Source organism: Ornithorhynchus anatinus, chromosome 12 (genome assembly GCF_004115215.2).
Source record: "Ornithorhynchus anatinus isolate Pmale09 chromosome 12, mOrnAna1.pri.v4, whole genome shotgun sequence".
NCBI classification, from domain to species: domain Eukaryota; kingdom Metazoa; phylum Chordata; class Mammalia; order Monotremata; family Ornithorhynchidae; genus Ornithorhynchus; species Ornithorhynchus anatinus.
Window position 1 is genome coordinate 2,441,366 of NC_041739.1, and position 26,762 is coordinate 2,468,127.

At 49.3% G+C, this 26,762-nt stretch overlaps 1 protein-coding gene across 1 annotated transcript in view; it reads right to left on the reverse strand.

Annotated features, from left to right (window-relative positions):
- Positions 1-26,762, reverse strand: part of TENM3 (teneurin transmembrane protein 3) — a 956,917-nt gene that overhangs the window by 396,730 nt on the left and 533,425 nt on the right. The window contains exon 5 of the mRNA XM_039913675.1: positions 23,544-23,636. The gene's annotated coding sequence lies outside the window, so the exon portion shown is untranslated. The remainder of the gene's footprint in view (positions 1-23,543; positions 23,637-26,762) is intronic.

Consider the following 26,762-nt stretch of genomic DNA (forward strand, 5'->3'; position numbering starts at 1 on the left):
CCTCCTCTTATGCAACAATTACTTTCTCCCCACCTTCAAAGACTTAATGAAGGCCCATCTCCTCCAAGAGACCTTCCCCGATTAAGCCCTCCTTCCCTCTTCTCCCCCTCCCTCTGTAGCACCCTGACTTGCTCCCTTCATTCACCCCCATTTCCAACCGTACAGCACTTAACATCTGTATCTGTCATTTATTATTTTTTTAAAATTAATGTCTGTCTCCCCACCTCTACACTCGAAGCGTGTTGTCGGCAAGGAATGTGTCCATTTATTATTGTATTTTCCTCTCCCAAATATTTAGTCCTGTGCTCTGCACACAGTAAGCGCTCAATAAATACCACTGAATGTTGAATGAATGCTTTCGTGAGATGAACCGCCCCCGGTCGCTTCAGCCTGTACACCGCGAGCCCGCGGGGCTGTGAGTCGGACTCTGAATATCTCAGTACGCGGGAGTATTCACAGGGAGCGGCCAGTGGGGGAATGAAGCCAGGCTCCTGACACGGCCCCAGCGGCAATACCCACTCGATCTACTGATAAATCTACATCTGATAAGTGGACGGTAACATACTGCCTCTGTCCCATCTCCTCATTTTCTGGCCCGAAATTCAAGAGAACAATCAAATCAATCATATTTACTGAGCACTTACTGTGAGCGGAGCACTGGACTGAGAGGTGGGGAGAGGATGATACAGTAGAATTAGCAGACATGTGCTCGGTCCATAATGAAAACCCGGTCCAATCTGAAGCGTTCATTGTGCACTTACTTTGTGCAGAGCACTGGACCGAATGCTTGGAAGAGGACAGTACAACAGAGTTGATAGACATGGGCTCACAGCCTAAGGGGGAGAGAGAAGAGGTATCTCACCTCTCCATTTTACACAAGAGGGAACTGAGGCTCAGAAGCATGAAATGATTTGCTCAGGGTCACAGCGGGTAAGGGGAAGAACCAGGAGTAGAACCCAGGTCTTCTGACTCAGACCTGTGGTCTGTCCACCGGGCCATGCTGCCTCTTGCTGCTTGGAATAGATTTCTGTATGATGCCTTTTGGAGTGGATGCAGGAGGAAGGCGGGAGGGAGCGGCAGATTCTTCTCGAACTCTGGCCTGGTGGGTACGTATACACACACACACATGCACACACGTCTAATAAGTGGAAGGTAACAAACTACCCCTGTGCCTTCTCCTCATTTCTGGCCTGAACTCGAGGAGAACAATCAGATCAATCGTCTGTACTGAGCACTTACAATGTGGAGCACACTAAACTCTGTGGAGGCGCTTGGGAGAATCCAATATAAATGAGTTGGTAGATATGGAACCGGGAACGTGTCTGTTTATTTTCATGTTGAACTCTCTCAAGAGCCTAGTACAGTGTTTTGCACACAGTAAGTGCTCAATGAACATGACTGAACGAATGGATACGTTCCCCGCCCACAAGAAGCTGACAGTCTAGACAAAACAGGACAGAGAGGTCAGGAAGTTGAAACAGAGGTGGGAATAAGTCAGCCACCCCCAGATGCTCTCAGTTTCTCCTTCCAAAGTGAACAGTGCTCGCTGTCAAGTCTTCCCTTGGGGTCGGAAGCTCCCAGCCCTAACAGGGTGACGATGGTACTTGTTAAGGGTTTACTGTGTGTCAAGCACTGCAAGCTAATCAGGTTGGACACACTCCCTGTCCCCCATGGGGCTCCCAGTCTTAATCCCCATTTTGCAGATGAGGTAAGTGAAGGCATGGAAAAGTGAAGGGACTTGTCCGAGGTCACACAGCAGACAAGTGGCGGAGCCGGGATCAGAACCCAGGTCCTGCTGAATGCCAGGCCCGTGCTCTACCCACTAGGCCACGCCGCTTCTCAATACAGCGAGACCCAGTGAAGACGGCTGACGACAAGCAGGGGAGTTCGTTTCTCCAACCTCTCTTGTGACCGATTAAGTCGTGGGACCATCTCAAACAAAGAGCTAATTGTCCAGTGGAAGTTTGTCGAGAAACTGGAAATCGAATCGCGTGAAGCCGGGCGGACGTCTCCGGGGTTACCGCTTCCCCATTCCCGATATCTGCTGGAGCTTAGATCCTCACTAAGAGATCCATCATCCTGACTTTTTCTAAAGGACAAGCCGCTAACCAGGAGAGTCTCGCTTAATAGCATTCCAACTGAATATTCTGCGGGATGGAAGGGCACTCTCTGAAGACTGACAACTTCCTCCTTCAGGATCACTGGGGGCGAGGGGCATTTCCTTTTATGTCCTTGATCTTTCTCCTACTCCCCAAAAGTGTGAATCACTTTTTTCTGCCCTTCTCCTCCATTAATAGTAATAATAATAATGATGATGATGATAATTATGGCATTTGTTAAGCATTTACTACGTGCCAGGCACTATACTAAGAGAATGGGGTTGGACACGGTCCCCGTCTCACGTGGGGCTCACAGTCTCAATCCCCATTTTACAAATGAAGGAACTGAGGGCCCAGAGAAGTGAAATGACCGGCCCAAGGTCACACAGCAGACAAGTGGAGGAGCCGGGATTAGAACTCATGACCTTCTGACTCCCAGGCCTGTGCTCTTTCCTCTACACCATGCTGCTTCCCTGTAGAGTGTAAGCTCCTTGAGAGTCTGGGCCAAATGGACACTGCCTTTGGTAAGCAGGGATGGGATCTTACTGTCGGATTCAACCGGTGATATTTATTGAGCGCTCGCTGTGTGCGGAGCACTGTACTAAACACTTGAGAGGCTATAACAGACCCAATCCCTGCCCTCAAGAAGTGTACAATCTATCTTACAATCAGTAGCGCCATCTTTGCAAATGAAGGACAGCTAGACACGTGTTCAGTACGGTGCTTTGCACAGAACACAATAATTGCTTAATATGATTGAATGAATGAATAAATGAACAGGATCTCCCAGGAGCTCAGTACACTGTTTTACACTCGGTAGGCGCTCATTCGATATCAGTGATTAACGGATTGGTTGGCGCTCCGTATGTGTTTCACATCCTTTAGGAGAAGCAGCGTGGCTTAGTGGAAAGAGCACAGGCTTGGGAGTCAGAGGTTATGGGTTCTAATCCCGGCTCCAGCACTTGTCAGCTGTATGACTTTGGGCCACTCGCTTCACTTCTCTCTGCCTCAGTTACCTCATCTGGAAAATGGGGATTAAGACGGTGAGCCCCACGTGGGGCAACCGGATTACCTTGCATCTACCCCAGCCCGAAGAACAGTGCTTGGCACATAGTAAGAGCTTAACAGATGCCATCATCATCATTATTATCATTCAATATCGGTGATGAACTGATTGGCTGGCGCTCAGTACAGTGCCTCACACCTGGTAGGTGCTCATTCCATATCAGCGATTAACCGATTGACTGGATCTCCAGCTGACCCAACCCAATATCAGTGATTAATTGATCGGATCTCTAAGTGACCCAATGTCACGTCAGTGATTGATCGGTCAGGGTCGCCCACTCAATCCAATATCACTGATTCATCGGTCGGGTCTCTAGCTGACCCGATCCAAGGCTATCACTCATTACAGGATGAGCGCGTAAACGCTGACCAGAATAGTGGAAAAATGAGCCGCTTTTGGATCATTTAATTAAGTTGTAGGGTCTCCTGATATAATTCAGCAAGTATGTGAACTTTTAACTTGTATTAACTCAATTTCCTTATGCTTTCAGTTGCCATTTGGTAGGGGACATTAGAGTGATTAGCCAGAGTCCTTTCAGCTCCTAATGCTCTCCATAAATCCTGGTTTCAATTGACCGTCGCTCTCTGGCGAGAATAAAGCATCGCTCTGACAACTCGGAAAGGGAGCCTCGCCTGACCCGTCACCCTCCCGCTCCGCGACCTTCGCCTCGCGCCGCGTCAGCCTGACGCTCAACCGAGAGCGGGCCGCGGGGCCTGTCGAAACCAGCCCCCCCCCCCGGCTCCCCCATCCCTCACCCCCGGGGGGACGGATACGGACGTGACGAATCCCGAGGCCTCCCTCTTCAAGGTCGGCAGACAGCTGCTCGTCCCATCTGCAAAGCCCTCCTTAAAAAGAAGGAGTCACACCTCCTCCAGAAGGCTTTCCCTGACTGATCTCCCCACTCTATTCCACCCCTCTTGTCATAGAATAGGCCATTCTATTGCCCCTCCTCTAGACCGTGAACTCGTTGTGGGCAGGAAATGTGTCTGTTTATTGTTCGTCTGTACTCTCCCAAGCACTTAGTACAGTGCTCTGCACACGGTAAGCGCTCAATGAATATGACTGAACGAACAATTAACAACTGTGGTACTTGTTAAGTGCTTACCGTGTGCTAAGCATTGTGATAAAGGCCAGTCCCGGTCCCCTGCACTTCAGCTTTTCCACAGCTACGCTCTTAAGTCCTCAGCGTCTAAGCACTTTAGGTGTTCATCGATCGATCGATCGATCAATCCAATTGGATTTAGTGAGTGTTTACGGTGTGCAGTGCACTGTATTCATTCATTCATTCATGCATTCACTCAGTCGTATTCATTGAGCACCTACTGTGTTCAGAACACTGTTCTAAGTGCTTGGGAGAGTACAATACAACAATAAACTGACGCATTTCTGGCCCACAATGAGCTGACAGTCTGGGGTCGGGGGGGGGGGGGGGACGGGGGGACGGGGGGACGGGGGGACGGTAGAATAGGCTTAGTGGCTCAGTGGAAAGAGTTCGGGCTTGGGAGTCTGAGGATGTGGGTTCTAATCCCGGCTCTGTCACCTGTCTGCTGTGTGACCTTGGGCAAGCCACTTAACTTCTCTGTGCCTCAGTTATCTCATCTTTAATATGGGGATTAAGCCCATGTGAGCCCATGGAGGACAACCTGATTACCTTGTATCTATCCAGCGCTTAGGAGAGTGCTTGCCATACAGTGAGAGCTTAACGCATACCATTATTATGATTATTTTTATTATTAATTGCCTATTTTGTGGCGATAGGGGAGGAAATAAGGTAGGCAGATGAACGATCAGTCAAGGAAGGCCTCCTGGAGGAGGCATGGTGTTTTTTTTTTTTTAAAGAAGGGCTTGGAAAAAGTACAGTATAACAGAATTGGTAGACACATTCCCTGCCCGTAATGAGCTTATAGAAAGGGAGACAGACATTAATATAAATTAATACAATAGGGATCGGTACAGAAGTGCTGTGGGGCTGAGGGAGGATTGAGAGGCCCCTCCTCTTGTCTGCTGCGTGAAATTGGGCAAGCCACTTCACTTCTCTGGGCCTCAGTTGCCACATCTGTAAAATGGGGATTAAGACTGCGAGCCCCACGTGGGACAGGGACTGGATCCAATCTGCTTAACTTGTATCTAACCCAGCACTTAGAACGGTGCTTGACACATAGTAAGCACTTAAGAGGGACCATTATTATTATTAGGCAAGAGGCAGAACCCCCAAGAGATTCCTCCTGCGGTCCCCTGGTCTACGTACTCTGTGGCGTACACAATAGCGGCGCGTGCACTAAGCTATCTGCACCCAGCATGGCTTTGGTGGTGACAGAAGACACTGACGGTCGCGTTGGAAGGATCAGAGAAGCAGACTGAGCACACTCAGCAGGACAGGAGATCAGATGTAGATCTAAAGCTGCTTGGCCCAAAGACAATATGCATAATGAACCATGTTACCCCCCGCAAAAAATAGTCACTAAACCCCGTGTAGAAGTAGTGTCTCCTCAAATCCGCCAAACTAGCACACTTCCCCGCTTCAAAGCCCTACTGAGAGCTCACCTCTTCCAGGAGGCCCTCCCGGACTGAGCCCCCCGGTTCCTCTGCTCCCCCCAACCCCATCGCCCCAATTTGCCCCCTTTGCTCTATCCCCCTCCCCGGCCCATAGCACTTGCATATATACGTACACATTTATAATTCTAATTCTATTTATTTTTTATTAATGATGTGCATATATCTGTAAGTCTTTTTATTGATAACGATGCTACTGATGCTTGTTTACTTGTTTTGATGTCTGTCTCGCCTCTTCTAGACTGTGAGCCCATTGCGGGCAGGGATTGTTCTATTTGTTGCTGAATTGCACTTCCCAAGCGCTTAGTAAAATGCTCTGCACACTGTAAGCGCACAATAAATACAATCGAATGAAAGAATGAATGAATGGTTTGGCCTAGTGGAAAAAAACACAGCCGGGGGAGTCTGTCAGAGGTGCTGGGTTCCAATCCCGGCAACGCCACTTGTCAGCTATGTGACTTTGGGCAAGTCATTTAACTTCTCTGTGCCTCAGTTACTTCATCTGTAAAATGGGGATTAAGACTGTGAGCCCCACGTGGGACAACTTGATTACCCTTGTATCTACCCCAGTGCTCAGAAGAGTGCTTGGCACTTAGCAAGCGCTTAACAAATACCAACATTATTATTATCATTCGATTCATTCAATAGTATTTATTGAGCGCTTACTATGTGCAGAGCACTGTACTAAGCGCTTGGAATGTACATTATTATTATTATTAATCCCGAGTTGATACTTTCCTGCTGTGTGAGTTTGGGCAATTCCCTTCACTGGGCCTCAATTCCTCATCTGTAAAATGGGGAGCCAAAGCCAGTTCTCCCTCTCCCTTATCCTGTGAGCCCCATGCGAGACAGGGACCGTGTCCGAACTGATTACGTCTAGCCCAGTGCTCAGCGCGGTGTTCGACAACTACTACACACTTAACCGACACCACGATCATCGATCATTATTATTAGCGTTTCCACCACAAAGTTAGAACGCTGGTGAGCCGCAACCTCCCCGAACACTCGAGAATCTGCGGCTTTTCCCGCTGAATGAAAGCTCCTTTTGCCTTGGCAATGTGGACAGAACCTAGGCTTTTTAAAACGTCTGTGAACCACCAAACTGTTGCTAACGAAGCTGAAAAACTGACCTTTGGGGGGGCTGTGAGATTCCCCTTTCCTTTTCAATCAACTGAAGTGAGCTGTTAGTCCGTTTTAAACACAGGTCTTCCTCTCCCCAATTAATTTCCCACTCTCCTTTAAAATGGAGGTGGCCATCAGATCAATCGATCGTATTGACTCGGCTCTTACCATATGCCAAGCGCTGTACTCAGCACTTGGGAGAGTGCAATGTAACTCAGCAGCGATCAATCAGTAGTGTTTCTTGTGTTCATTCATTGCAACGTTTGTTAGAGGGTTCAGGTGTACAGAAATCGCTGCCTGCAGAGTGACCTAATAGACCCCGGGCCTGGGAGTCGGAGGACCTGGGTTCTAATCCTACCTCCTCCATTTAATAATAATCTGGTATCAAACTCTTACCACGCACCAGGCACTGTACTAAGCGCTGGGGTGGATACAAGCAAATCAGGTTGGACGCAGTCCTCGACCCATGTGGGGCTCACAGTCTCAAACCCATTTTAGAGATAATAATAATGTCGGTATTTAAGCGCTTACTATGTGCAGAGCACTGTTCTAAGCACTGGAGTAGATACAGGGTCATCAGGTTGCCCCACGTGAGGCTCACAGTCTTAATCCCCATTTTACAGACGAGGGAACCGAGGCCCAGAGAAGTTAAGTGACTTGCCCTCGGTCACTCAGCTGACGAGTGGTAGAGCCGGGATTTGAACCCATGACCTCTGACTCCCAAGCCCGGGCTCTTTCCACTGAGCCACGCTGCTTCTCTAGATGAGGTAACTGAGGCCCAGATAAGTGAAGTGACTTGCCCAAGGTCACACAGCGGATAAGTGGCCAAGCGGGATTAGAACCCTTGACACCTGACTTCCAGGAGCGTGATCTATCAGTTAGGCCAAGCTTTTTCTCCACTCGTCTCTTCAGCCACTTGTCTGCTGGGTGAAATTAACTTCTCTGGGCCTCGGCGTCCTCGTCTGTAAAATGGGGATTAAGACCGTGAGTGCTATGAGGGATAGGGATTGCGTCCAACCCCATTTTGATGTTGGCATTTGTTAAGCGCTAACTATGTGCAGAGCACTGTTCTAAGCGCTGGGGTAGATGTAGGGTAATCAGGTTGTCCCACATGAGGCTCACAGTCTTCATCCCCATTTTACAGATGAGGTAACTGAGGCACAGAGAAGTGATTTGTCCACAGTCACACAGCTGACAAGCGGCAGAGCAGGGATTCGAACCCATGACCTCTGACTCCCAAACCCGTGCTCTTTCCACTGAGCCACGCTGATTATCTCAGGTCTACCCCAGTGCTCAGTACAGTGCCCGGCAGGTAGTAAGTGCTTAACAAATCCCAATCCCATTTACAAACCAAACCGAACTTCGATATTCCGCCTCCTAAGGTCCCGCGTGAGCAAAACTCACGTCACGCACTTGCATGTTTATTTAGATCCTCTAGATTGTACATTCGCTGTGGGGAGGGAATGTGTCTGTTTATTGTTCTACTGTACTCTCCCTCACGCTTAGCACAGTGCTTTGCACCCAGTAGGTGTGCAATGAATATAATGGAATGAATGAATGAATGCTCCTCAGCACCTATGTGCATGTCTCAGAACAGTCAATTCACTGTAAATGTGTCTCCCCTTTTCGAGTGTCAGCCCCTTGTGGGTAGGGATGAGGTCTCAGGTTTCTTCTGTATTCTCCCAAGCGCTCAGTATAGGGCACTGTACCCAGCGGACGCTCAATAAATACCAACTCTGCTACTGCCGAGGAGATTAAAGATGTAATTCCTGTTCTCGAGGAGCTTACAGCCTCAAGGGAGGAGAGGAGGAGAGGTAAATTGGCACAAATACAAGTATAGAGCCTACCTCTCCTGTCCTTTCTTCAATTTGCGGCTTTGGAAATTCTTTGAGTCAGTTTCTTTTATTCCCCCCCTCCTGAATTTTTCTCGGTCTATTGCTTCGCTCTCATAATTCTTCGGCACCATCGTTCCTTTCTAGGAATCTTGGTCTCGGGGAACATTTTCACGACAAAGTTTTTCCTCTCCATTTTCATCTTTCCTCTTCCTGCCCCTGTCACCCAACCGGAGGTGAAGAGCTTTTCGCTTTTTCAATCTGAACGGCTGCTGGGCAGGTTGTTCCTTTCTCTTTCTGTGAAAATATTTAGCAGCGCTTCCGGAGACGGTCGTTACAGAAATAATCCGTATTGGACTTTATCAATCAGTTTCCATAATTCATTATGATGATGCGTTGTGAGGATATCGGGTTTGTTTATGTATCGTTTGTACTTACAGATATTCTCATCATAAAGGTTGAACCTAAATAATTAACGACTCTATTAATCTTTCATACCTTACTAAGTTATTCCTTTTTTGTTTATCGTTCAGATATATCCATTTGATACATTCAAAAATCCCATTAGTAGCATATACATGTCTGTAATAACGCACGTCCTTATGGAAAAAAAAAATTCCATTGCCCACAAATGCCAAGGTCAGAGATGTAGACACAAAGAAGAAACACTCAAAACCAAAAGACTGGAGGCTCTCACTTGACTGTTACCGAACCGGAGACTACGAAGGGTAGACAAGAAATGTTGGGATCTTCCCGCTTGCATTGTTCCTGACTTCCTAATGTGAATTCGGTATTAATATTATTATTACTACTAATAATATTTACTAAGCACTCACTCTGTGCCAGCCACGGTTCTAAGTGCTGGGATAGACACAAGATAACTGTCCCTGTCCCTCATAGAGCTCATGGTCTTAATCCCCATTTTACAGATGAGGGAACTGAGGCCCAGTGAAGTGCCTTGCCCAAGGTCATACAGCAGACAAGTGGCGGAGGCAGAATTAGAACCCGCATCCTTCTGACGCCCAGGTCAATGCTGGACTCACTAGGTCACGCTGCTTCTCATTAAGCCTTGCTACTTTTCAAAGACATTTTTAGAGGGTGACAGCCCTTTAAGACTGTGAGCTCGTTGTTGGGTAGGGATTGTCTCTATGTGTTGCCAAACTGTACTTTTCAAGCGCTTAGTACAGTGCTCTGCGCACAGTAAGCACTCAATAAATACTACTGAATAGCCCACTCTTCCAAAGGGAGGTTGTTAACGGTATTTGTTGGGCGCTTACTATGTGCCAGATACTGTACTAAGCACCGGGGTAGATTCAAGTTAAACAGGGTGGACTCAGTCCCTAACTCACTTGGGCCTCACAGTCTTAATCCCCATTTTACAGATGAGGGAACTGAGGCACAGAGAAGTGAGGGAACTTGCATAAAGTCACATAGGAGACAAGGGGCAGAGCCGGAATTAGAACCCGGGTCCTCGGACGTCCAGGACGGTGTTCTTTCCTCTAAGCACCTGCTGCTTTGGTTCCCTGACAGACTGTGCCAGGCAGTCTAAGAACCAGAGAAAGATCTGGAAAAAAAATGTCCAGAAGAGCTCTCCCTCCCTCTTCGCTTGGGAGACAGGGGTTGTGCCCGATCTGAGTAACCTGTATCGCAGGGCTCAGCACAGAGATTGCCACAAATGAGGTGCTGAACAAATAATGATAATTGTGGTATTTGTTAAGCGCTTCCTAGGTGCCAGGCACTGTACTCAGTACTGAGGTGTGTCCAATCAAGTCAAATTGGACAGAATCCTTGTCCCACATGGGGCTCATATGCTGGAAACTGGAAAGAGAAAAGGGAGATGAAATAAATAGGAAATTGGAAAGAGAAAAAGAGGGAGAGAGAAATAGAAAGCTACCCCACTGCTTAGAACATACTATCGATGCCTGTCTTGTTTTGTTGTCTGTCTTCTCCCTTCTAGACAGTGAGCCCGGTGTTGGGTAGGGATTGTGTCTATCTGTGGCCAAATTGTGCTTTCTAGGCACTTAGTACAGTGCTCTGCCCACTGTAAGCACTCAGTAAATACGGTTGAATGAATGAACAGTGTTTGACACACTATTAACAAATACCATAAAGCTCTTAATAAATACTAAAAAAAAAAAGTTGGAGAGAGAAAAAGAGGACGAGAGAAATAACTAAAAAGTTAGAAAAAGAGGGAGCGGGATCTAGAAAGCTGGAGTGGAGAAAAAGGGGAAGGGGGAGAAATGGGGGAGGGGAAAAGGGGGGGACAAGGGAAAGATAGAAAGAATAAAGAGGGAGAAGAGAGCAATAGAAGAGAAAGGAGAAGGAAATGGAGAGGCAAAAGACGGAAGGGAAAAGATAAAAAAAAGGAGGGGACAGAGAAAAAAGGGAGAGAAAAGAGAGAGAGATAAAAGAGTGGGGCAGGAAGAAAAGGGAGAAAGAAAGAAGGGGGGCAAGGCAAAGAGGGAGAAAGACCAAAGTTACTATCAGGCACAGACAAGATGAGAGGGGAAAGCAAAATCCCGGGAATTTTTCACGGGTGTCAGCTGGTCTAAAGACATTGGGACCAGCCGTCTAAAGATTAAAGAAAAGAAAGGATTTCTTTATTCAGTCAATCTATAACCTTAAAATTCCTTATCCCCGTGAGTTTCGAAATAAGTCTACATTGCGAAATTAATTTGCAAAAGAAGTCAGCACAACCGCTGAAAAATGCAAGCATAAACTACAATGCGCTTCTCCCTTTGTGTGACTCCTGCACATTTCAATATTCAGTTTATCACCTTTACGCTGTTCAGATTCACCAGCTGTAGAAATACCTATCTATTAGATTATAGCTAAGCACTAAAAATAAACGGGTGTTATCGAGAATAAATGAATCAGCACATTCTTCGCTGAAATGTTTCCCCATGTGGTTACTACTACTTATAACTAACTTTTTTTTCCTGATTGTTCATTTATCATATCAAAAGTTCCTTGGGAGAGCTGCTTCTTTGAGAGAGAGTGGAGGAAAAAAAAAAAGAAGATCACCGGCTGGCTGAAATGTTCGTTTCGGAGCGGACGACGACAGCTTCGCCTTGCGTGCGGTTACACGGTTGTATCAGCACTGGAAAGGGTCAGAATTAAGCAAAAACCCTGTCCTTCTCTCTCACTCGATGCCAGAACACAGGGCTTACTACTTGGCAAAGCCTTTCGGTGGAGTTGAAATGAAGAGATCCTCTTAGGCGGCTCGCCTGCAAGAAGCTCGGAGCCGAGCCGTCCGGGCAAAACCATTCATCTCAGAAAGCGACTAAAACAGCCTCCTCAAGACAGGCTGAGATTTCCTGAGTGTGAAGACAGACAGATAGCCGGTGGAGGACTTTCATCTGGCTCCAGTGGGTTTGTTTTTGGGGAAAAATAGAGGTAGAGTTTACCTCCTGCCTCGGCATGGGGAGAATTGGGAATGGGTCAATGCCGGACAATTTTACATCCCCGAGCAGTCTCTGCGGGTAATGATAATAATTACAGGATTTATTAGGCCCTTACTCTGTGCCGGGCACTGTACTAAGCGCTGGGGCGGATCCAATCAAATTGGGTTGGACACAGTTCCTGTCCCACGTGGGGCTTCCGGTCTCCATCCCCATTTTACAGATGAGGTGACTGAGGCCCACAGAAGTGAAGTAGGTTGCCCGAAGTCACACAGCAGACAGGTGGCAGAGCCGGCATTGGAACTCATGACCTTCTGACTCCCAGGCCCCTGCTCTATCCACTAGCCCATTCTGCTTCCCCACCAGTCGCCGTCTGGAGGCCACGGGCTTTTAAGGGCACTGTCACTGAAAGGGATTATCTACAAAAAGGAAACGGTGGATATTTTAAGGGTCCCTGCCGGCATTAACTTGCAGTAGAAGGAGCGTAGTTTCGCGGGGACACCACGATTCTGGGAGTCAGAGGACCTGGGTTCTTATCCCGGCTCCCCCACGTGACCGGGCAAGTCAGTTCATTTATCTGCCCCTCAGTTGCCTCAACAGTAAAATGGGGATTCAATACTTGTTCTCCCTCCGACCTAGACAGTGAGCCCAATGCGGGACAGGGACTGGGTCAGATCTGGTAAACCCCAGTGCTTAGAATGGCGTTTGACACGTAGTAAGTGTTTAAGGACTACGGTAACGATTAGAGGTTCGAGATCCCTCCCCGCTGCCGTAGAGATGTTCAGAAAAAGACACCGCTCTGTCCGTGCCTCGGGGGTCATTTCCTTCCAAAACGTACCCAGGGGGTTAATTTATCTAGAACTGGGTTTTTGCTCATTTTGGTGGGAGACGAAACGCTTCAGCTGGATTCAAAAGCCCTGGGATAGTCCCCGGCTGAATCACAAAATACGAGTTAGGCAGAAAGTCTGACTCACAACAAAGATTGCATCAAATACAGGTTCTCAATACTAGTTAACTCATTCGTTCGTTCGTTCAATCATATTTACTGAGCACTTACCGGGTGCACACTGTACTAAGCGCTTGGGAAAGGAGAAAATAACACCAGACATTTCTGCCCACGACGAGCCAAGCTCACAGTGTAGAGGGGGGAGACGGACATGAATGTAAATGAATAGGCAAGCAAATAAATTACAGGTATATAAAGATATATCCATACGTGTTATGGGGACGGGAGGGAGGAGGAATGAAGGAGCGAGTTAGAGCGGCACAGAAGGGAGTGGGAGAAGAAGAGAGGAGGGGTTAGTCGGGGAAGGTTTCTTGGAGGAGATGCGCCTTCGATAAGGTTTTGAAGTGGGGGAGGGCAACTGTCTGTCTGATATGAGGAGGGAGGGTGTTCCAGGCCAGAGGGAGGATGTGGGCGAGAGGCTGGCTGTGAGACAGGTGAGAGGGAGGCCCAGGGAGAAGGTTGGAATTAGAGGAATGAAGTGTGCGGGCTGGGTTGGGGTAGGAGAGTAGCGAGGTGAAGTAGGAGGGGGCAAGTAGGTACTCGTGCGAGGTAGCAAAAGGCAACCTGAGGAATGCTATTCCCAGGAAGGGGAGTCATGGGAGGCTTGCTTCCAGCCCAACACACACGTGTGTACACATGCACTCCCTCCCCCCAACCCCAGAAGAAATCCTTCAGGCACAAACACACGTTTTGGTTTAAATGCCACGGTTAGTAATAACAGTACTTCTGTGCTAACTGTGTGCGGAGCTCTTGCGCTAAGTGCGAAGTACGTATCTCTAATTTATTGGGAAGCAGCAGGGAGTAGTGGATCGATCACGGGCCTGGGAGTCAGAATGGCACGGCTTCTAATCCCAGCTCTGCCACTTGTCTGCTGGGTGACCTCGGGCATGTCACTTCACTGGGCCTCATTTACCTCATCTGTAAAATGGAGATCGAGACTGAGCCCTCTGTGGGACAGGGACTGTGACCAACTTGATCTGCTGGTATCCACCCCAGTGCTCAGTACAGGGTCTGGCACCTATAACCGCTTAACCAATAGCACAGTTATTCTTATTACTATTATTATTTATTTTTATTAATGTCCGTCTCCCCTCTAGACAGTAAGCCTGTCGTGGGCAGGGATCTTGTCTGTTTATTGTTATATTGTCCTGTTCCCAGCACTTAAAACAGTGCTCTGCACCCAGTAAACACTTAATAAATATGACTGAATGGGGGAAAGAATATGCAGAAGGAAATCAAACAACGTCCCTGTCCCTCAGGGGACACGCAGCCTAACAGTTGTCCCTCTAGACTGGAGGTTTGTTGTGGGCAGGGAACGTGTCTCATACTGTTCTACCATACTCTCCCAAGCACTTAGTAAAGTGCTGTGCGCACGGTAAGTGCTCAATAAATACAACTGACTAAGAAGTGGAAGGACAGAACCTTCACGCCACAGTATATCGAGCTTGCCTCAGTCGGAGTGGATCTTGACTCAGTTGAATAAATACGATACTTAACTCCGGCACCTCACAAGAGACCGTGAGTGGCCCAGACCATCCACTGCGGCTCTATTCTGGATATTTTTTCTCCCCTCAATGGTATTTTTAAAATTAGCAAGATTGACAGAATCCATACGGTACGCAAAATGCAGCCGGCCACGTTAAATGACTGGAGAGACAGAAGAGGAGAGGTTGCAGAGTCTCTTGCTCTCAAGGGGCTTTTGGCCTCATGAGGGAGTCAGGATAAACTCTTGTGAAGAGGGAGAGACTAGATCTAAACAAGAGGTCTCTTCCAAGAGGCCTTCCCCGATTGAGCCCTCTTTTCCCCAGTTTCCCTCTCCGTTCTGCGTCTATGAACTTGGGTCCACACCCTTCGGGCATTTGGCGTTCGCCCGGCTCTCAGCCTCACAGCTCTTATGTACAGATTTGTAATTTTTTTTTTATATTAATGCCCGTCTCCCTCTCCAGACTGCGGGTAGGAAACGTGTCCGCCCACTCTGCCGGATTCTACTCTCCCAAGCGCTTAGAACAGTGCTCAGCGAGTGCTCGGTAAATACCACTAAGCGATCGACTGAGGCATGGTGAAGGAACACATCAGGAGCCAATAAGTGAAATGCTAGATTGTAAGCTCTTCGCTAGACGGCAAACTCCCTGCAAATCCGGATTGTACCCACTAACTCTATTGCTCTCTCCCAAGTGCTCGGCAAACAGTAGGCGTTCAGTGAGACAATCAGTGTATGCACTCAGTGCAGAGAACTGTACTAAGTGTTTGGGTAAGTACCATACACCAATATAACTGACACATTCCCTGCCCCCAATGAGCTTACAGTCTAGACAGGGAGACGGACATAAACATAAATAAATAAATTACGAATACGTATACTGAACATAAGCACTGTGGGGCTGGGAGGGGGGGGATGACTGAAGGGTGCAAGTCAGGGCTACGCAGAAGCCGCGTGGCTTAGTGGACGGAGCGCGGGCCTGGGAGTCGGAAGGTCATGGGTTCTAAACCCTTCTCCACCACATGTCAGCTGTGTGACCTTGGGCAAGTCACTTCACTCCTCTGGGCCTCAGTTACTTCGTCTGTAAAATGGGGATTAAGAGTGTGAGCCCTATGTGGGACAGGGACTGTGTCCAACCTGACGACTTTGTATCTACCCAAGTGTTTAGAGCGGTGCTTGGCACACAGAAAGTGCTTAACAACTACCATCATCATTACGGGAGTGGAAGAAAAGGAGGAAAATTGAGGCCCGGAAACGCTAACTCTGACTTAACTCAAGTCCCTACCACGCCAGTAGTGGGACTGGAACCCATTTCTACTGACTCCCGGCTTCCGGCCTTGTGTTTTTCCCACCGGGGCATTCTTCTTCGAGCGTCGGCTCTCTCCAACACCCCAGTCAATCGGTCCGTGGCATTTATGGAGCGCCTACGTGGTGCGGAGCACCGTACTGGCCGGCTGGCTCTGACCAGCTGGGCCAAACTGAGAGGCAAGGATACCGGACCGAGATGGAGCCCAGTTAAGCGGAGCGAGGAGAGAACAAGTATGTGTGTCAGAGAGTTTTCACGTCGTAAGTAGAAATAAAACATCTTTTCCTGGCTAATGGGAGATTTTAGCCTGCGGCGTTTCAAGCTGTTTAGTGACTTCTTGCCGGTTTGGTGTGTGTTGGTGCCAGCGAAAACAAAGCCAGAGGAACAGACAGTGAATCAGAGACAGAGAGTCAGCGGCAGAGACGGAGAAGGGCAGGAAGAGACGGAGGGATAGAAAGATCCAAAGAGAGCGCCGAAAGGGAGTCAGAGCAGAAAGACGGAGAGCAGTAAGAGAAGAACAGATGAAGAGGGAAAGGAGGCGGGAAGAAATTGAAGCAGTGTGGCCTGGGGGTAAAGTACAAGGTTGGGAGCCAGAGGGCCTGGGTTCTAATCCCTACTGTGTGACCTTGGGCGAATCACTCAACTTCTCTGGGACTCAGTTTCCTCAACTGCAAAATAAGGATTCAACCCCTGTTCTCCCTCCTACTTGGACTATGAGCCTCAGTTGGGAAGGGGACTGTATTTGGCCTGATTGACTTGTACCTACCCCAGCGCACAGAACAGCACTTGAGACGTAATAAGCCGCTAACGTTTACCACAAAGAAATAAGAAGATAAAGTGAAAGAGGCAGAGAGATAGAGGCAGAGAGACAGAGATCGAGAGAAACAAAGAGACAGAGAAAGACCAAGACAAAGAATCATAGGCAGAAAGAGGCCGACAGAGAAGACAATAGGGAATAGTGCCGGAGAGAAACAGAGCAAGAGAGAGAGAAATCTCTTCACCCTAACCTTCAAATCATCGGATTCCTCGTGTTTATTCACGGAATGAAGCCTTTCTACCCCTTCGGGGTCCGTTTAGCCTTCCTCTAAACACCCATCAGCCGACACATTGTACAGAGCCACTTTCCCGGCAGTGGCTGAGAGAGAAGAGATAAAGGGATCCCGGATGAAGGCCTCTGCCATTCCGGTGTGTCGGGGCGTCTCCCGTGGACGGTGACGGGGTTCACGTGGGGCCCCTGAAATCGGCGCCTTCTGAGCCACCCCTGGCAGCTTCGATCACGAGCCCGGCCAAGACAAAGCGCTGGGGACGTGGTCTTTCCCGGCTGCACTTTGTTGTTCGGAAGGGGAAGGGCTCCCGTGGGGCAATCCAAACCGGTTTTGGCTCTTCCCGAGCTGGAGCCCGTAGGACTCGGCCCTGGGTCCTGGCAGGGGGAGGGCCCGATGGGGGGAGTTTCCGAAGGGGCCCCCCGGAGGTCCTGGGGTTCACCGGCAAACCCCACAGGTGTTGATTCCTGGGAGAGCAGGAACCGTTCTTGTGTCTCGTGGGGAAAGCACGGGTCTTCAAGTAGTTCCTGCTGAAAACCCTTGGCTCCATGTGGGCAGGGATTATCTAATAACTAATAACTACGGTATTCAGCACTTAGCACAGTGTCTGGCACAGAGTGCTTAAGAAATACCATAATTATTATGGTACTGTGTGCCAGACACTGTACTATGTGCTAGGGTGGATACAAGCAAAACAATACAATACGAAAACAAACAAGACATATTCTCTTCCCACAATGAGCTCACGGTCTAGAGGACAAGCTCACATTCTTGAGAAGCAGCGTGGCTCAGGGGAAAGAGCATGGGCTTTGGAGTCAGGGCTCATGAGTTCGAATCCCAGCTCTGCCACTTGTCGGCTGTGTGACTGTGGGCGAGTCACTTAAGCTCTCCGTGCCTCAGTTCCCTCATCTGTAAAATGGGGATTAAGACTGTGAGCCCCACGTGGGACAACCTGATTCCCCTATGTCTACCCCAGCGCTTAGAACAGTGCTCGGCACATAGTAAGCGCTTAACAAATACCAACAAATACCAACATTATTATTCTTAATCCCCCTTTTGCAGATGAGACAATTGAAGCCCAGAGAAGTGAAGTGATTAACTCAAGGCCACACAGCAGACAAGCATTGGAGCCGAAATTAGAACTCAGGTCCTTCTGACTCCTGGGCCTATGTCCTATCCACTAGGCCACTCTGCTTCCATCGGCTGTATCGCACTCTCCCAAGCAGTCAGCACAGTGCTCTGCGCACACTAAGCGTTCAATAAATATCAGCCCCACTCGCACCCGGGTGGGGGCACCTAGATTCCCCTGCCCTCCAATAAAGTGGTTACGGCATTTGTCAAGTGCTAATTATGTGCCGAGCACTGTTCTAAGTGCTGGGGGAGCTATAAGTTAATCAGGCCGGACACAGTTCCACATGAGGCTCACAGTCAAAGTAATTGTGGTATTTGTTAAGCGCTTACTACGTGCAAAGCACTGTTCTAAGCGCTGGGGGATACAAGGTGATCAGGTTGTCCGACGTGGGGCTCACAGTTTTAATCCCCATTATACAGATGAGGGAACTGAGGCACAGAGAAGTTCAGTGACTTGCCCAAGGTCACACAGCTGACTAGCGGCGGAGCCGGGATTAGAACCTGTGACCTCTGACTCCCAAGCCCGCGCTCTTTCCACTGAGCCACCCTGCTTCTCTATAGTAGAGAGAAAGTAGGAGAGAAACCAGGTATCGAATCCCCATTTCACAGATGAAAACACTGAGGCCCAGAGATGTGAACTGACTTACTCTCAGTAGGCACATCAGCAGGGGAGTAATAATAATAATAATGTTGGTATTTGTTAAGCGTTTACTATGTGCAGAGCACTGTTCTAAGCGCTGGGGGAGACACGGGGAATCAGGTTGTCCCACGCGGGGCTCACAGTCTTAATTCCCATTTGACAGATGAGGTAACAGAGAGTAGAGAAGCTGGGATTAATAATAATAATAATAATGTTGGTATTTGTTAAGCGCTTACTATGTGCCGACCACTGTTCTAAGCGCTGGGGTAGACATAGGGGAATCAGGTTGTCCCACGTGGGGCTCACAGTCTTGATCCCCATTTTACAGATGAGGGAACTGAGGCACAGAGAAGTGAAGTGACTCGCCCACAGTCACACAGCCGACAAGTGGCAGAGCTGGGATTCGAACTCATGAGCCCCGACTCCAAAGCCCGTGCTCTTTCCACTGAGCCACGCTGCTTCTCTCAGCTGATTAGAACTCAGGTGCTAGGCTCTGTACTAAGCACTGGGCTTAGTGGAAAGAGCACAGGCTTGGGAGTCAGAAGACATGGATTCTAGTCTCGTCTCTGCCACTTGTCTGATGTGTGACCTTGGGCAAGCCATTAAACTTCCCTGTGCCTCAGATACCTCATCTGTTAAATGGGGATTAAGACTGGGAGCCCCACGTGGGTCAACCTGCTTACCTTGTATCTACCCAGTGCTTAGAACAGTGCTAGGCACATGGTAAGCACTTAAAAAATATCATCATTATTATTATTATAAGCTAAACAGGTTGGACACAGTCCTTGTCCCACACGGAGTTCAGTCTTAATCCCCATTTTACCGACGAAGGAACTAAGTGAAGCACAGAGACTCAACCAATCGATGGTATTTATTGAGCATCTATGTGCAGAGCACTGCACTAAACACTTGGGAGAGTGCAATACAGCAGAATTAGACATATTCCCTGCCCATGATAAGTTTACGGCCTAGAGGACTTGAGTGCTCCGCCCAAGGTCACATAGATAAGCGGCGGAGCGGGAATTAGAACTCAGGTCCTCTGACTCTCAGCCCCATACTCTTTCCACTGGGCTGCGCTGCTTCTCTTTCATAAGATACCACTGCTTCTCCTACGATATCGCCCTCAAGGATCTGGTGAGATCCATGTCCGTTGCGGGCGGGGAACATGCCTACCGACTCATTTTTTCAATGGCATGTGTTAAGCGCGATGTGCTGAGCACCGTATTAAACACCGGGGTAGCTACAAGCTAATCAGGGTGGACACAGTCTCTGTCCCACATGGGGCCCACACTCTTAATCCCCATTTTTCCAGATGAGGGAACCGAGGCAAAGAGAAGTTAGGTCACTCACCTCAGGTCACACAGCAGACAAGTGGGGGAGTCGGAATTAGAACCCAAGTCCTTCTGACTCCCAGACTCACGCTCTTTCCACTACGCCATGCGGTTTCTCTGTTTTATCGTAATAACGTTGGTATTTGTTAAGCGCTTACTATGTGCCGAGCACTGTTCTAAGCGCCGGGGTAGACACAGGGGAATCAGGTTGTCCCACGTGGGGCTCACGGTCTTAATCCCCATTTTACAGAGGAGGTGACTGAGGCACCGAGAAGTTAAGTGACTTGCCCAAAGTCACACAGCTGACAAGTGGCCGAGCCGGGATTCGAACCCATGACCGCTGACTCCAGAGCCCGTGCTCTTTCCACTGAGCCACGATCGTACTCTGCAGATTGTATTATAGTGTACTCTTTGAATATTGTACTGTTATAATGTACTCTCCCAAGCCCTTACTACGGTGCTCTATACACAATAAGCGCTCAAGAAATATGATTGACTACCCGTAGTGTGTTTTGAGCAGCTAGAAGACGTGATCCCCTGCCCTCCAGAAAAATTTTTTGCAGTTAGGAGGAGAGAGAGAGAGAGAGAAAACACTAATTAGTGGTGACAAAAGAACGAGAAGATGGATGGCTAAATAAGTACTGAAGGAGTAGAATCGCCCTTCTTCCCTCCAGACTCCCAGGTGTCCCTCTCCCCAACCCCCGACCCCCATCCGAAGCCCGGAAAACAGAGCGGCAAGTTTTTCCCGGGACCCCTCCGGCCGGAACACGTCCGGAAGCCCGGCCATCCTGAAACTGGAGCGGGGAGATGGGCTTTTACGATTCCTTTTCTCCAGCGAAGACACCGAGGGCCTTTTACGTTCTCAAATGGTCCATGAGGAGAAAGAGAGAGGAGAAAAAAAAAAAAAACCCAACTCTTCCTTGATAAGGGGAGGAAAAAGCAATCTCTTCCCCTCAGCGTGGCCCCGCATCTAAGTCGCCTTTTGTCGACGGGGGCGATGGATGGGGGGAATAATGGAGAATAGAGATGCGTGTGTAAGTGCCGTGGCTGGGTGGGGGAAGGAGATGGGATACTTAAGTGCTTAGGTGGAAAGTGCTGAGGTGGCAATTAGGGCCAGATCCTGGGGAGATTAGAGGTTACAGACCGTGAGAGAGCCCAGCCTTTACGGCAGAGAGCGTGCCAGTTTACCCCAGAAATACTGCAGGGCTCCGATGCCGGGGAACGTGCTGACGGGATATTTGGGGGTGGGGAGACCGGTGGTTAGTCAAGGAAGGCCTCCTGGAGGAGGTGGGATTTCAGAAGCAGCGCAAAGAGCACGGGCCTGCAAGGTAGAGGGGGACCTGGGCTCTACTCCAGGCTCTGGCCGCCGCTTGCTCTGTGACCTGGGCAAGTCACTTTACTTCTCTGTGCCTCAGTTCCCTCAACTGTAAAATGGGGATTCGATACCTGTCTGCTTAGACTGTGAGCTCCATGTGGGGCAAGGGCTTTGTCTAACAATTTATATTTATTCAATCATTCAATTCAATTCACGCGGAAAAGCAGAGTGTCTCAGCGGAAAGAGCATGTGCTTGGGAGTCAGGGGTCATGGGTTCTCGTCCCGGCTCCGCCACTCATCAGCCGTGTGACTTTGGGCCAGTCGCTTCACTTCTCTGTGCTTCAGTTACCTCATCTGGAAAATGGGGATTCAGACTGTGAGCCCCACGTGGGCCAACCTGATTATCTTTTATCTACCCCAGTGCTTAGACCAGTGCTTGGCATAGTAAGTGCATAACAAATACCATCATCATCACCACCCTCAAATTGTAGTGCTTGTACCCCTTCTGTGTGCAGAGCACTGTACTAAGCTCTTTGGAGAGTACAATATGACAATAAACAGATATATTCTCTATCCACAGCGAGCTTCCGGCCTTGAAGGTACCTCCCTCCCAACTTGGAACCGTGTTTGAGAAGAGTAAGTGCTTAACCGACACCATAACAAAAGAGCTTTGAAGATGGGTAGAGTGGTTGTCTGCCAGGTATGAGGGGAGAGGGAGTTCCAGGCTGGAGGGAGGGTGTGAAAGACTAGGGAGGATGCCAACCTACTGCCAGCGTGCCCAGCTCCTTAGCAGACCACGGCAAGTGGTGTGGCCAAGTGGAGGAAATAGTATGGCCTAGTGTCTAGCTCAATTTACTTGAATCTATCCCAGTGCTCAGGACAGTGGCTGGCACACACTAAGTGCTTAACAAATGCTACGATTATTATTATTATTATTGTCTCCCGCCTCACCCTGTCAGAAAAGGGGCTGGGCACACTCATCCTAGGCTCCAGACTCTAGGAAGAGAGACACGGAGGCTGACGGTGGACTGAAAAAGAGATCCCAAGTAGCCTGTCTTTGTGGCGAGGGCCTTCTCTTTTTAAGCCAGCATCGCGTCAGGCGTCTCCACCCGCTTCGCTCCCACACACCACTGCTCTCCCCATCTTCAATGCCCTATTAAAACCACATCTCCTCCAAGAAGTCTTCCCTGACTAATCGCAACTCCCCGTCCTACAGTCCCTCCCTTCTGCCTTCCCTAAATACTTGCTCTGGACTCTGTAAGCACTTTGATATTCCCCGCGGCAATTACAGATCCTTTCACTTGGTTGCTTCCCCTGCCTGTATCATATTAAATCGTCTATCATTCCCACGAGATTGTAAGGTCTGGGGTAGAAACAAGCAAATCAGGTCGGACACAGTCCCTGCACTGCATAGAGTTCGCAGTCTGCATCACCATTTTACAGAGGAGGGAACTGAGGCCCAGAGACGCGAAGCGACTTGCCCGAGCTCACACGGCAGACGTGCGGCAGAGCCGGATGTAGAACCCACGTCCTCTGACTCCCGGGCCGTGCTCTATCCGCTAGATCACGTTGCTTCCCCACTCCCAATTCTTCTGTCGCGTCCCGGCAAGAGCACATTTTCCCTTTAGTCCAGAAGCCCCCAGAATCCGGATGGGAAAGGACCTTCCTGCACAATTCACAGCCTCTAAATTAGTAGGCCAAGCTCACCGTTGAGAAAACTCATTGAGGTAGAACGAGAGAGACGCCCCCCCCCCCCCCCCCCATAAAAATCACCAGTTACATTTGGAATTCTCCAAGGTGGCCACGTAAGTGCCGCTAAGAAAGGATGACGACTCTCAGGGGGCGGGGAACTTCTCTGAGGGCAGAAAACCCCCCACCCCTCCCTGTCGATTTCATTTGTTCGTTCAATCGCATTTATTGAGCGCTTACAGTGTGCTGAGCACTGTATTTAGCGCTTGGGAGACTACAATACAACGATAAACAGATATGTTCCCTGCCTATAATAAGCTTACGGCCTAGTGTCTCTCACTTCCCTTCCCCACCGGCTCCCCACGGGCTGCTTATGGGAAGAGAAAAGCACGCTGCGGTGGTTCTTGAGAACACCCCGCCCGATATCCGGGGTTCGGACTCGATCGGAGCTGTCGCTGGAGGGGTTCAGGCCCCACGGGCCGTTCGGACGAGGGATGGCGCCGCGTTTTCCCGAGGGGCGGTCTCTTACCCGCTCTTCGTCCCTTCGGACGCCTTCCGAGATCTCTGCCTCGGAGCCACGGAGATCCCGCTTCTCTGCCTCGGCCGGGGAGGAGCTGGAAACCTGAGATACAAAGCGGGAGGTGTTGGATTAGACGGCAACGGTAGTAATCATAATCAACGGGTGCAGTGCGCTGCACGCTTGGGTAAAGGAGAAGCAAAGAATCAATCGATGGTATTTATTGAATGCTTACTGCGTGCAGAGTAATAATAATAATGGTATTTGTTAAGTGCTTACTTTGTGCCAGGCGCTGTTCTAAGCTCTGGGGTAGATACAGGGTAATTGGGTTGGACACAGTCCCTGTCCCACATAGGTCTCCCGGTTTTAATCCCCATATTTTACAGATGAGGTCACTGAGGTCCAGAGAAGTGAAGCGACCTGCCCGAGGTCACACAGCAGACAAGTGGTGGAGCCGGGATTAGAACCCGGGTCCTTCCGACTCCCCGGTCTGTGCTCTATCCACTAGGTCACGCAGCGTTAAGCGCTTGGGAAAGTGCAAACCAAAGAATCAATCAGGGGTATTTATTGAACGCTTACTGTGTACAGAGTGTGAATCACAAATCAGCGTACAAATCACTTTCACAGTTTCCCAAGTTCTTGGGAAAGTGCAAAGTAAAGAATCGATTCATCGATGGAGCTCAACGCTTATCGTTTGCAGAGCGCCGTACTACGCGCTGGGAAAAGTGCAAAGCAAAGAATGGATCCATCAGTCGTATTCATCCGACGCTGTTTGCAGAGCTCTGTACTGAGCGCCTGGGAGAGTACGATAAAACAGAGTCAGTAGACTCGTTCTCTGGCCACAAGAAGCAGACGCTCTAATGGGGAGGATCACTTGCATTTACAGGGTAATAGAAAGAAATGATGGCGTGTGGGATTGAATAATAACAAAGACACTTAAGTGCGGGAGATGGCTGACATATTTATATAACTACGGAGCCTTGATATTTCCCGATGGCAGCGAATGGATCATCGAGAAGCAGCGTGGCTTAGCGGAAAGGGCATGGACTTGAGAGTCAGAGGTCGTGGGTTCTAATCCCAACTCTGCCACTTGCCTGCTGTGTGACCTTGGGCAACCCACTTCACTTTTCTGTGCCTCAGTTACCTCATCTGGAAAATGGGGATGAAGACTGTGAGCCCTACACGGGGCAACCTGATTACCTTGAATCTACACCACCCTTTAGAACAGTGCTTGGCACTTAAATGCCATAATTATTATTATTATGGCCTCCTGGGACTCCAACTCCCAGGAGTTCAGTCCAGTGCTCTTAATTAGCGCTCAGTAGACACCACCGATCAACTGTAGGCTACTTGCTTGGAGGCAGCAAGGCTCAGAAGAAGGTCATTGGGCCTGGATGTCCGGAGACCTGGGTTCCAGGGCCACTTTCGTCACCTGCCTGCCGTGTGGCCCCGGAAAGGTCACTTGACTTCTCTGGGCTTCCATTTCTTCACGTGTAAAATGGGGATAAAATACCTGTTCTCCCTCCTGCTTAAACTCTGAGCCCCATGTGGAACGGAGATTATGAGCAATTTATCCCAGCACTTATCTCAGTGCTAGGCACTTAGTAAGCCTGCAACGCAGCGTGGCTCGGTGGAAAGAGCCCGGGCTTCGGAGTCAGAGGTCACGAGTTCGACTCCCGGCTCTGCCACTCGTCAGCTGTGTGACTGCGGGCGAGTCGCTTCACTTCTCTGTGCCTCAGTTCCCTCATCTGTAAAATGGGGATTAACTGTGAGCTTCACGTGGGACAACCTGATTACCCTGTATCTACCCCAGTGCTTAGAACGGTGCTCTGCACAGAGTAAGCGCTTAACAAATACCAACATTATTATTATTATGAAAACCATATTAGTTGCTTAGTAGTTTCCTTCTCCCGCTTAGCTCACCCTTGCTTTTAAGTGCTTAGTATCGTGCGGTAAAGGAATACAGTAAGTACTCAATAAATGATTGACTGATTAAGGGCCCTTTCACGGACAGGGCTGGGTTTGTGGCGGGAGAGATGAGCGGACCACCGCGTCCCCCCCCCCCCCCCCGCCAGTCGCAGTGATTTCTGGATATTTACGGTACCCCTGCCTCTGACACCCCTGCGGAGCCGAATGCTCCCTCCTTGGGTCTCCCCCTCCCCCCAGGCTCTTTCCGGGTCCCCTTCAAGACAGGGGAAGATTTCCTGCAAATCACTTTCGCAAACAATTTCAGGTGTGAACCCTTTCGCTTGGAAATCAAAACAGGCAGGAGAACGCAGGCGACTCCCGCTGCTCAGAAGGAAGCACTCGACGGCATCCTAGCCGAGGAGATTTTTCATCAGCATAAAGAGATATTGGTAAAGAGCCCACCTGGGCATGGCAGAGAGCCAACTTCCACCGCCCGCCCCCCCACGTGGAGCCTCCGTTGCCGTCGCGAAATCACGTCGGTCCGGCCGGGAACTCCTGGGTCCCGGGGCCAGGTCGGCCTGGTCCTCTCAGGGGAAGGCCCTGGGATCCCGTGTTCATCAAGGTCTCAAGAAAGAGCCAAGCTGTCTTGTTCCCTGTCCTGGCTTTCCTGAAGGGGAGTTATCGGCTTAATAACAGTGATTGTGGGGTTTGCTAAGCGCTTACTATGTATGTGCCAGGCGCTTGAGGTGGATACAAGCAAATTTGGTTGCAAACAGTCCCTGTCCCACGTGGGGCTCATGGTTTCAATCCCCATTTTACAGATGAGATCAAAGCAGCCCAGAGAAGTGAAATGACTTGCCCGAGGCCACATGGCAGACCCGTGGCAGAAACGGGATTAGAACCCATGACCTTCTGACTCCCAGGCCTGTGCTCTATCTACTGTGCCATGCTGTTTCTCAAAAATTCTTAATAATAGTTTCCATTCATTTAGTCTTGTTCATTCAGCACTTACGGTGTGCAAATACTTTACTAGGTGCTCGGGAGAGTACACCATAGCTACAAGCAGCGTGGCTTAGTACAAAGAGCGTGGGTTTGGGAGTCAGAGGATGTGGGTTCTAATCCCGTCTCCGTCACTTATCAGCCATGTGACGTTGGACAAGTCACTTCACTTCTCTGTGCTTCAGTCACCTCATCTGGAAAATGGGGATAAGACTGTGAGCCCCACATGGGACGACCTGATCACCTCGGACCTATCCCAGCACTTCGAACACTGCTTGGCACATAGTAAGTGCTTAACAAGTACCATCATCATTACTGGACACA